The sequence below is a fragment of the Dromiciops gliroides genome, chromosome 2, assembly GCF_019393635.1.
Source record: "Dromiciops gliroides isolate mDroGli1 chromosome 2, mDroGli1.pri, whole genome shotgun sequence".
Lineage (NCBI taxonomy): Eukaryota > Metazoa > Chordata > Mammalia > Microbiotheria > Microbiotheriidae > Dromiciops > Dromiciops gliroides.
In genome coordinates, this window is record NC_057862.1 from 246,693,293 (window position 1) to 246,705,435 (window position 12,143).

The 12,143-nt window shown below is 41.2% G+C and overlaps 1 pseudogene; it reads left to right on the forward strand.

Moving 5' to 3' along the window:
• Positions 1–538: 538 nt before the first annotated feature.
• On the forward strand, positions 539–6,770 carry LOC122738649 (annotated as a pseudogene).
• Positions 6,771–12,143: the final 5,373 nt, after the last annotated feature.

Here is a 12,143-nt window from a genome sequence, read left to right on the forward strand (position 1 = left end):
AGGCAGGCATCCCCAGCTGTAGCTTACAGGAATGATACAGTCCTTTGAATTTCTCTACCAGACCTTCCCCTTACTTACTTATAGAGATTTGTTCCAGAGGCCTTTGGTTTTCCATGGATTACTCCAGGCTATTGGGCTGGAGAGTCAGGGGTATTTTATGGATATTAGCTGAGAACTCCAAAGCAGAGCTCTCCAGCTTGTCATTGCCCTTCCTAATGTAATGAGGGACTGGAATTAGCCAATGAGAACCCAGTCATTATAATTGTAATGAAATCTGGCATATGCAAAAGGCACCTCAGATACCATCTCTCCTCTTGGGGAACCTGCTTCTGGGAGAATCATGCTGACATCGAAGGGAAGTGCCTTGGAGAGACAGACTGTGGAGGATGCATAGATATTCACCCTATCACAAGTTCCAGTCAACTCATCATTGTTGAAGAGAAAGATTTTTTGTTTCAAAAACATTCAAAAACCCTATCAGCTTTAAACACTGCCTCTGCTTCATTCACTTCTTAGGTGATCTTGGTGGTGTCTGGTCATGGTGTCATGGTGTCATGATGTTGAATTTCCAACCTTGAGAGTTTCCAAACGTTGGGAGAGCAAGCTAAATGAGAAAGATTTAATCTGGGCCAGATACCTGAGGCAGCATAGCACTGATGCCCCAGGGACAGAGGAGAAATCTTCAGGAGTGACCTTCAAAACTCCAGCTCAGCAGACAGATTCATCCAGCTATTGTGCTGCATCTGGACAATGGTATGACCAAGGCAATTTAGGAACGGTGCTGTTTCAAACCTACTCTGTCCCCTCAGCCCCCCCATCCCTGACCTGACCAAGACTGAGGTGATAAAAGAGGGAAGGGAAGGGGAAAGGAATAAGTATTTGTTAAGTACCTACTATGTGTTGGTTAGATGGCTCAGCGTATAGAGCATTTGGCCTGGAATAAGGCCAAATCCAGCCTCAGACACTTGCTAGCTATGTGACCCTGGGCAAGTCACTTAACCCTGTTTGCCTCAGTTTCCTCATCTGTAAAATGAGCTGGAGAAGTAAATGGCAAAACCATGACAGTGTCTCTGCCAAGTAATCTCATGTAGGGTCACAAAGAGTTGGACACAACCGGACAACCACAATGTATTTATAATTATTCACTTAATATTTATTCTGTATATACTTATCTATGTACTTGACTCTCCCATTAGATTGTAAACTCCCTGTGAGTAGAGTTTCATTCTTTGTACTTGTGGTCCCAGCACTTAGCTGAGTATCTGGCACACAATAAGTAGGATATTGTCTAAAAAAAGATAATGCCTTACAAAAACCCAGGTATCCAATGCTCCTAGAATTCTCCTGATCGGCATGGTACAGTAGAAAATATAATGAACTTGGGCATGTCTTCCAGCCCTGATTTGAATCCTAACCCTGCCACTTTCTACCTGTATAGATTTGGGCATATCACTTACTCTCTCTAGGCCTCAGTTTACTCATAAAGTAAAAAGATTGTCTTAAATATCTCTAAGATCCTATGGTCTTCCAGGCAAGTAACAATATCAGAAAAGGAAACAAAATGAGTCTGGAAAGAATATTTGGTGAATGATTGCTGGCTTCTGATCACCCCTTCCCTTTATAAGTACTCACAAACTGTCCTTTTAATAATAAGTTCTAAAATTTTACCAGGGAATCAAAATCAAAATTCACTATCTATACTTTGGATACATCTTCTTTTTGAAAGCTCATGCCCAGGCCTGTAGTCTGTCTCCCTATATACTTTGATTTTTTTTTTAAGACTGCCAATAGTAACTCAATATCTGCATCACAAGTTCTTTCAATATTGTGAATGTAGTAACTTAACGTAACATGCTCCATAAGGTGGACTACAGAGACATTGATCATGGTGGCAGACAAGAATGCTAGCAGAGACAACTAATCTCACCTCTCTTCTTCCACTGTTTGGTACTTTCTGGAGATACAATTGAGATTCAAGCCACTTATATGTCCTTCTACTCCCACCACAAATGGTAAAACTCCAGTCATGGGTAAGAATGTAACCCAACAGTAGGAACCTTCTTTTCCCCACATTTCTTTTTAGCCATAATAATGATTATGATATCATTCATATTAGACTTTAAGTTTTACAAAGCATTTTACATATGTTATTTCATTTAGACCTCACAGAAGCCCCATATGTTACCTACTATTATTATTCCCATTTTACATAAGAGGAAAGTGAGGCAGGGAAAGACAAAATCACTTGTGCAGATTCATGTAGCTGGTGAGTGTCTAAAGTCGGATTTAAACCTAATTCTTCCTGTTTCCATATCCAAAACTCTATCAGTCAAGCCACTTGGGTTCCTCTATGAAAAAGTGTAAAAACTCAAATAGAAATGGATCTCTGAAGATTTCATATTGAATTATAAAACCACGAAAGAATATTTTCTGTGTTGTATTTTTATTTTTTTTGTTAAATATTTCCCAATTACATCATAATCTGATTCTAGCAGTACTTGGAGGGGAGCCTGTGGCCTATGGGTGACGAATTTGACATGTCTGTTCTACAAGAGATTTTCATGCAAAAGATGAATGACAACTTAATGAGTATGTTGCAGAAGTGATTCTCATTCATGTATGGGTAGAACTATATGGTCTCTGAAGTCCCTCACAACTCTGAGATATGAGGGTTCTTTGATTCTGTATCTCATACACTAAAATGGCTCTATCACTAACAAACCGTTTGATATTGGACAAATTTCACCCCTCTGAATCTTGGTTTCTGCATCTGTAAAATGAAGTAGCTGTATTAGTTCTATCTGCTATATGCTACTATGTGCCCTATTCTCTGACTGGTTTGAAATATATTCACTTTAGAAAAACCTCCTTTCCCCAAAAAAAGAAATACTGGTTCATCAGGAAAGGACAAATTGAGAAACTATATAGCAGAGGACACAGCTAGTCCTGGAAGTTTTTCTAAGTACCACCCAATTCTGCCTTTGATGAGAGGGCTGCCCCATGGCAAAGTTTGCCTTTTAAGTAGAACCCCAAAATACTCTCTCAGCTACTCTCAAGAAATTGACAACACTCTTCTCTGTCTCTACTGACATGGCTCTCCCCATAGATAAATGGGGAAAGGAGAGCAAGAAAATATCACTCATTTGGCATGTCAGTGTCTCCTTAGTATAGTCCTAATTAAAGACTCAGAATGATTGACAGGTTGTGGAAGCCTGGGAGAAACATATCTGACAGGCAGCAGGAGTAGTATTTGAGATGTTGAAATTTAGCAGTTGAAGACCATGAAAAAACCCTTTGCAGGCAATACTATAAAAATTGTGCTACCAAGCTATATACATTTATAAATCAACCTCAAATAGCTGCCAAATGCAGCCAACATTGATACTATTTCATTTCCTGCAGTGGTATGTTGTATTAATTTAATAGTGCTTATTATTGAAAATCTAATGGAACGAATTTTTTTTCATACAGTAGAAGATGCATTCATTGAAGATAGACATCTACCAGGGAAGTTTGGTTTACTGGAATGACTAAATTGAGGGGAGGGTGAGAAGAGAGAAAACTTGCCCCTTTCCCCAACCCCAATCCCTCTCACCACCATCCCCAAACACACACACACACACACACACACACACACACACACACACACACTTTAAGGAAAACAAATAAAAGGACTCTATCCTTTGTGTTAGAGAAGGCCTTCAACCAACTGATAGCAACTTGGCTTTCCTCCCACTTTCCTTGTAGAAATGAATGTTCAAGAATTTTATCTTTGACCCTCCAGGTCTCCCCTTCCACCTAGTTCAATGAATCCCTTCCCTGATTCCTCCAGTCCTCTTCTCTCTACTTTTCCAGTACCAATTCCATTGAGGAATTCATCAAGCCCTATAAAAATGTACTATTAGGGAAAGAGTATTAAAATAAAAGCTCCTTGAGGGGAAACACTGTCTCTTTCTTGTCTTTGTATCCTGAATATTCCCAAGGAAGTGCTTAATAGGGCAGCTAGGTGGCACCATAGTGCATAGAATGCTGGGCCTGAAGCCAGGAAGACTCATCTTCCTGAGTTCAAATCTGGCCTCAAACACTCACTAGCTGGGTGACCCTGGGCAAGTCACTTAATCCTGTTTGCCTCAGTTTCCTCATCTGTAAAAGGAGCTGGAGAAGGAAACTGAAAACCACTCTAGTATCTCTGCCAAGAAAAGCCCAGATGGGGTCACAAAGAGTGAGACATGACTGAACAAGGTGCTTAATAAATACTTCTTGATTGAATGATTGGTCTGATCATTTGTGCCTTGCCTTATATGTAGATCATTGTGTATGGTCTCCTAGAGATATTAACATTTTGACCATTCTATTTATAGAATTCATCAAAGGTCTAAGACATGACCCACCTTATCATCATATCCTGAGAAAGTTAGTGACTGGATCGGCATGTAAACACTTGATCGTCTTGCCAAGAGAAGAAATGTGGTAGCAAAAGTCAACCTAAGGCCAGAATATAAACTCATTTGCAAAATCTTTTGTAGGCAAGTAGTGGAAGATTACATGGAGTAATCAATCATCTTATCAAATGGCGAGAAGCAGTGATGGGAAAACTGAGTCTACAGAAGTTTGGCAGGAGAACCAACTAAACCAAATCATCCCCAGGACATTTAAAGATTAAAATGTCAAGGACAAGAAACAGACTAAAAATGGAAAAGATACAAAAAAATGTATAATAAACTCTTTCTTCCTTCAGTGGCATTGGAGCCAACATCTTTGTATCATCACTGTCTCCAGGATGTGACACAAGGAAGTAGTAATGGTACCAAAAAAAAAAAAAAACCACGCAAAAAAAACCTAGACCAAAGATACACAGAGGTGGTCCATGCTGGAAGTGATGGAGAGAATAAGGAAGGGACAGGAATGGCCACCTGAGACTAGATCCAAAATTAGACCATCCTGATTAGTTAAATCCTCCACAAGAATGATGCAAGAAACAGCTGGAGTGGAGAGACTTTCTCCTCTTTGGGGTAGTGCTGATTAATCAGAGATAAAGCCTTTGGGATACCCAACCTGATAGTCACAGGAGTGATGGATGATGAAACATTCCATGATACCATCTGTTTGAAGATGTTATAAAAGATGGAAAATCCAGCAAATTTGGGGGTGATGAACATAATCCCATACCTTTTTGACAGTAAAATGAGTATGAGGTAATGATAAAGGAGTGCCCATAATCAATCTATCAATTAACATATTAAATGCTAATATGTGCCAGGTAAATGCTTACAATAGCTGGGTGTTCCTGAACAAGTCACTTAACCTGTATTTTCCTTAATCCACTAGAGGAGGAAATGGCAAAGCACTGCTATATCTTTGCCAAGAAAACTCCAATGACAATATTGTCTTACTATGGTCCATGGGGTCTAAAGGAGTCAGACAAGACTGAACAACAATGAGCCAGGTACTATGCTTGAGGATACAAAAAGGAAGTAAAAGACAGTCCCTTCCCTCAAGGAGCTTATAATCTAATAGGAAAGACAACATGCAAACAAATATATACAAAGCAAGCTATATACAGGATAAATAGAAAATAAGGAAGAGAGGGAAGGCACTAGAATTAAGAGAGAAAAGATTTCCTGTAGAAGGTGGGATTTTAGTTGGAACTTAAATGAAGCCAGGGAAGTCAGTATTTGGAATGCAAGAGGAAAAGCATTCCAGACATAGGGGACAGCCAGACAAAAATCGAGGAGCCAAGAGATGGAATGTTTAGTTTGTGGAGGCCAGTGTCGCTGGAACAATTTCAAGAAGATGGAAAAGCTAGGACAGGGCTACGTTGTGAAGGGCTCTGAATGCCAACCAGATTTTGTATTTGATCCTGAAGACAATATGGAGACACGGGAGTTTATCGAGTAGTGGGGTAAAGGGGGAAGAGGGAGGAGGGACATGATTGGACCTGCATTTTGTAAAAATCATTTTAGTGGCTAAATAAAGGATCGATTGGACTGGAGGGAGACTTAAGGAAGGCCGAACTACCAGCAGCCTATTGCAATAATCCAGGGATGAGGAGATGGAGGCATTCACTAGAGTGGTGGTACTGTCAGAAGAGAGAAGGAGGAGTATTTGAGAACTCTTGCAAAAGTGACATTGGCAGGCCTTGGCAACAGATTGGATACGGGGGTGGGGGGCGGCGCAGGGAGGCAGGGGTAGAGATATTGAGGAGTCCTAGGATAACTGAGGGACCGGAAGAATGAATGGTGTTGCCCTCTACAATAACAGGGAAGATGGGGAGAGTGGGGTTCAGGAGGAAAGATCGTGAGTTCCATTTTGTGCATTTAAGAATGGGTCTATCGTGGTGCTCGGGCGGAGGCTCACTCAACTCAGCCTGCTTCTAGCTGCTGCGCGGCTCCCACCTCCCTGCGCAGCCGCCTGCTAGAGCCGCCGCCAAGATACCGATTTTAGTGGCGCAGACCAATGTGCTGCGTTCTGTGATGCCCAACTCGCTGCTGAGAGAATTCAAGACGCAGTTGGCCAAGGAAACGGGCAAGCCCGCCCAGCACATATTGGTGCACATCGCAGCCGACCAGGTGATGACCTTCGGGGGTTTCTTGGACCCATGTGTCCTCTGCTGCCTGCACAGCATCGGTGGGCCCCAGAGCAAGGTGTGATGCAAACAGCTATTCGAGCTTTTCACCAAGCACCTCAAAATTCCTGGGGATAGGATCTATATCAACTACCACCACATGGATGCTGCCAACACGGGCTGGAACAGCCCCACCTTTGCCTGAGCTCCCTACATGCCAGGACTCTGCCCCGCTCTGCTGTGTGGCCCAGGGCCCAAGCATGTGCCCTTTGCCGTGTAGTCACTCCCTGGTTCTTCTGTAGTTGGGAAACAATAAAGAGCTTTTAGGTGTCAAAACAAAAAACAAGAGTTTAAGATGTCTACTGGACATCTAATGTGAGATGTCTGAAAGGCATTTGGAGTTTGAGGTTGGCATTTGGCTGAGAGTTTGGAGCAGGAAAGGTATATTCGATGTGAGATACAGTAACAACCTGTTAAAGTAGTGGACCCAATGTAACTGACCTATGGTGACTCAGGGGAGGGACTTGCTATGTTAGAGCCCAGGATAATTATGGAATGCACACTCTTAGCAGTTGCACTCACTGATTGTTTTTACTGTGGGTGCCCATTCTCATGAGAATGCAATAAAAAGTTTGTCATATCAAAGTTGCCTCTGAAAGAACTTATTTTGAGAAGGAGGTCTGCATCTGTTTCTCACATTTGAAAATCATCAGTATAAGGAAGGCCATGTTCTATAAGGGTCTTTATGGTATGTGCAGCAGTTACTGATTTAATTGGCATTGAAATCCCATATGCTAAGTACCAACTACATTGAAGGCAAACCTCTTAAGCTGTAATGGAGGAAAGCAGCCCAGCATGATCAGTTTGCCAATTGGAGGCAGGTTTAGAGCCATGTAGGATCATGCATTATTGATCCTTCAAAGGCTGACTGCCCAAATGGCATGAAGAGCATCCTTATGTGGATGTAACTACAATATCTTTAGTTAAGGGAATCACATAGTCTCACATCCACCACAATATAGCATTACAGCCCCCATGAACAGACTCATGATGGACCAGTTCCTAATCTAAGCTGTTCTACTGAGTGCATTAGCTACATTATTCAGTTCAGCCTGTCCCTGATGTTCCATAAACAACTGTAAGCAGTGGGAGGCATCAGCAAAATTCCTCCATTGGTCCTGGCTCCAAAATGAAGAGAAGTTGTCCAAACTGATTTGTTTCCAAGCCCAAACCAGTCAAACCCATAGCCAGCTAGGTGATGCATTGGAGAGAGCCCAGGACTGGGAATAAGAAAGGCATAAATCAGACACTTAACTAGCTGTGTAACCCTAGATAGGTGACTTAACCTCTCTCAACCTCAGTTTCCTCATCTATAAATTAGAGATAATAATAGTATCTACCTTAAGATTTTTGTGAAGATAAAATGAGATATTTGGAAGGTGCTTTGCAAATCTCAAAGTGTTATACAAAAACTAGTTGTCACCGTCATCGTCATCATCATCATCATCACTATTACTATTGCTACTGCTACTACTATGGCTACTGCCTGGGAATCAGCATCAATAAAAATCTTGCCTGTCCTTTTCCTTGAGGTTCTTTGGGGAGAGAGGCGGAATGAGGGTTAAGTGACTTACCCAAGGTAACACAGCTAGCAAGTGTCAAGTGTCTGAGGTCACACTTGAACTCAGGTCCTCCTGAATCCAAGGCCAGTGCTTTATCCACTGCACCACCTAGCTGCCCCCTTCCTTGAGGTTCTTTCAGATATCAGCCAGACAACTCTCAGCCCAGTCCAATGAGAGGACTAGAAGGGATCTCCATCCCTAAGGGCATCCCACATTAATAGATTAATGGCTAACCAGATCTAATTGCATATGCCTCTCTCCCGATGGCCAGAGTGATTAGTGAACCAAACAAAACAATGTTCCTCAAGATCTAGGTCCTCAAAGTAAGAAGTGAATTTGGCTAATGGAGAAGACAAAATATTGGGGCTGGCACTGGAGGTCTCAACATCCTTACACATCACAACCTGTTCAAGAAGGACACTAATACCAGAGGACCCTAGGAAAGCATGATTTTGGAGGTTCCTATTTAATAATAAAAGTCTCCTGTGCCCTACCCATCTTGCATCACCCAACTCATGACAAGCGGCTCTTGACAAAGGGCAATGGTGTGACCCTGCATCATTCATCCAGTAGCAACTTGAGCATAATAAAAGCCAAGCAGCTATTTTTCAAAACAGGTATATAATAAGTAGAGCCAATATGGCAGAGGAGTAGGAAGTAGCCCCTCGCTCCTACCAATTTCCCCAAATAGATCCAGAAATTGCGCCTGAAGGAAATGTGATCATAAAAGTCAAGATAAAAATTTCAATAAGTCATTTTTCAAGTCAAGGTTGGCATGTATAAGATAAGGGAGTAGAACTAGATGACCTCTGCTTTCAGCTCTCAATGTATGATCCTGTGAATTGGCTCAGCTTGATTCTTCAGTTGGGCATTCTTCTAAGGGTTATAGCTCTAATTGTGGAATGAGTGGTCCCTCCCTCTTCCTCCCCCAGCAGTTCAGAATTTGGGGGAATTAGCAAATAGATGAGGAAATATTCTGGAAGGAGGGGAGAACACCCCCCCCCAAATCAAACAGGGTCTACCTGGCTGGCTAGGGAAAGATTAGCCTAATGTAGTCTTTCTAGGTAAACTAGGATCAGGGAGCAGAAAGGGCTGCCCATGGTCACTCACAGCCCTTGTCCCACTCCAACTTTCTGTTACTCTAGAAGTTCTCACTGAAGCTTCGGCCATGAGGAAAACCTGTGGCTCTTCCTCATTGGTTTCTTTCAATAATTGAAGTCTCGTCTGTCCTAATACAATTCTTTCTATTAGCAGATCCCCTCCCTTTAGATCTCACCTCCATCCCCTTCCCTGCCTGAGCACAAGTGAGACATTTTCTCCCACCTCATCCCCTCAAACTTAACCCAAATCCTGCACTTCCTTTCATTCCTCTGCCCCCATACTCCCAAATACATAGTTTATTTTATGGCATGTTCTATATTAATTTACTTGGACTACAATCTTCCCTTCTTCCCCTTTGATTCATCTCCCTTGAAGGCCCAGTTTAGGAACTACTCTTCCCACTCTCAAAGCAATCTCTTACTCCTCAAACTTCCCATAGGACTTTGGACCTTGTGGGGGATGGGGAACTCCTTCTTTTTGAGTTCCTTGTTTGTGTCATTTTTCTATTTACAGTCCTAGCACAATAAACAACTTGCACATAGTAGACACTTAATGAACGTTGAAATTAAATCAGTGTATAGCATTCTGGGACACACCTCTCTATTCCCACTGGAGTTTAGAGAGGTTGCTACAAATATTTAATAATTTTTAATACTAATCTTGCTTGCTCCACCTTAGGTACACACACACACACACACACACACATACTCACTCACTCACTCACTCACTCACTCATTCATTTACATCCTGGTTGGTTGGTTTTGGTTTTGGTTTTGTTTGGGGTTTTTCTGAGACTGCTTAACAAGTTTCTGACAGAGAAACCACTTATTAGCCTGCTGTCTCTTGCTTAATAGAGGTCTTACAATACTAAGGAAAAACCTGATCTCTGAAAAGTTACGCTATCTTTTGGAAAAATCCAGATTGAGGCTTTCGATCAAACTTTTTGACCCTAGCAATGCCTAGACTCTAGCGATAATTGCACTACCATGTCTCTCCTTTCCTTGCTCACCTATTTATGTATATTGATGTATACACAATATTCTCCCAGCATCTCCTTCTAGTCTCATTTTTTTTCTTTCCTTAATTGCTGCTCCTAGCTCTAAATGGGTTGCATGTTGTACTTGATAGGAAAGTCAAAGAAACTGAATGTTTAAAACCTTTTAAGGCAAAGAACACAAGGCAAGCAAAGCTACATGTGTGATAGACAGACTTTATTTTGAATATTTTTAATTTAATTAAGTGCTACATTCCACAGGTACAGTATGAATCATTATTCCAGTTTGGGAGAAAAAAATCATAATAAAACACAAGGGCATGCAAGGAGCTGCATATGGAAGCAATGGCGGATGACATAGAGCATTCTGACCATTTGAAAACCAGCAGCTATAATGACGAGGTGTAAGGTGGGGGATGTGAGGGGAAGGAGAGGAAGGGGGGATTGGGCAGGGTATCTCATTACAAAATTACATTAAAGTCACTTCACAAAGGTTCTTTTCCCATTTTAGAATTAAATTTAAACTATAATCATAATAAAATTATTTCGGACCCCTAACATAAATTTGGATTTTCTATCAGGATAATCACAAATGCTAACTCCAGTCAATGGCAGAGACCATCTATGATGGGCCTTAGAAGTGAAGGAGAAGAGGGGCAGCTAGATGGCGCAGTGGATAGAGCACTGGCCCTGGAGTCAGGAGTACCTGAGTTCAAATCCGGCCTCAGACATTTAACACTTACTAGCTGTGTGACCCTGGGCAAGTCACTTAACCCCAACTGCCTCACTAAAAAAAAAAAAAAAAGAAGTGAAGGAGGAGAGAAGGGAACAAACATTTGTGTAGCGCCTACTATGTGCTAAGGGCTTTACAAATATACTCATAACCATCCTGCAAGGTAGGTATTGTTATAATACACATTTTTCAGTTGAAGAAACTGAGGCAGAGGTTAAGTGACTGGCCAAGGGTCACATTGCTAGTAAGTGTTCAAAGTCATATTTGAACTCAGATCTTTCAGGGGAAGGGGAAGCAAGGATGTTATCTACTTTATCACCTGGAGGCCTTACTAGTTCTCAGTAAACAGCATTTCTGTTGCATTATGGTCACTTACTGATATTGACATTCCCATCTTATTAAAGTCTCAGAATGTGACAACAATACTAGGTGACTCAATGTGAAATTTCTCCTCTATAATTCTTCATTTTGGAATGGATTATTGCAAACATGGCATCCAACAATGCCCCACCAACGACAAATTGAGTTGTCTTTTTTTTCTGTATTAAAAAAATAAAGGACCAATGAAGAGCACTAACTAATGTCCATAGCAGGGTAGAACAATGTAACAAATTCACTAATTGGGGCTCTCGTTTTATACTTCTGTTGGGTATTCACTGGTTTATTCTAAGTAGCATGTCCTAGTTTTATTGAAGCTATGGATAGCTTTTGCTAAGTGCTAATGGGTTTGAATTTTAGAAGGATATTTGGATTTCAAACTTCATTTTATGGCAGAAAACTAGACTTATTTAAAACTTTTTGATAATGATGTTTGCATTCAAGTATAATGGGATTATAAATATAGGCTTGCAAGGAATCTGAAAAGACAGCTAACCCAAACTATTCATTTTACAAGAAGGAAACTGAGGCCAAAAGAGATTCAGTAGCTTGCACAAGGTCATACTGGTAGTAAGGGGTAGAGTCAGGTCTTCTAACTCCAAATGCAGGGCTGTTTCCATTGCACCACAAAAAGAAGAAGGAGGAGGGGGATGGAGAAAGAAAAGAAGAAGGAGGAGAAGAAGGAAAAGAAGACATTTCTTATTAACAGTAGGAGTGAGTAAGACCTTAATTAAGTTAATCTGTAATTGT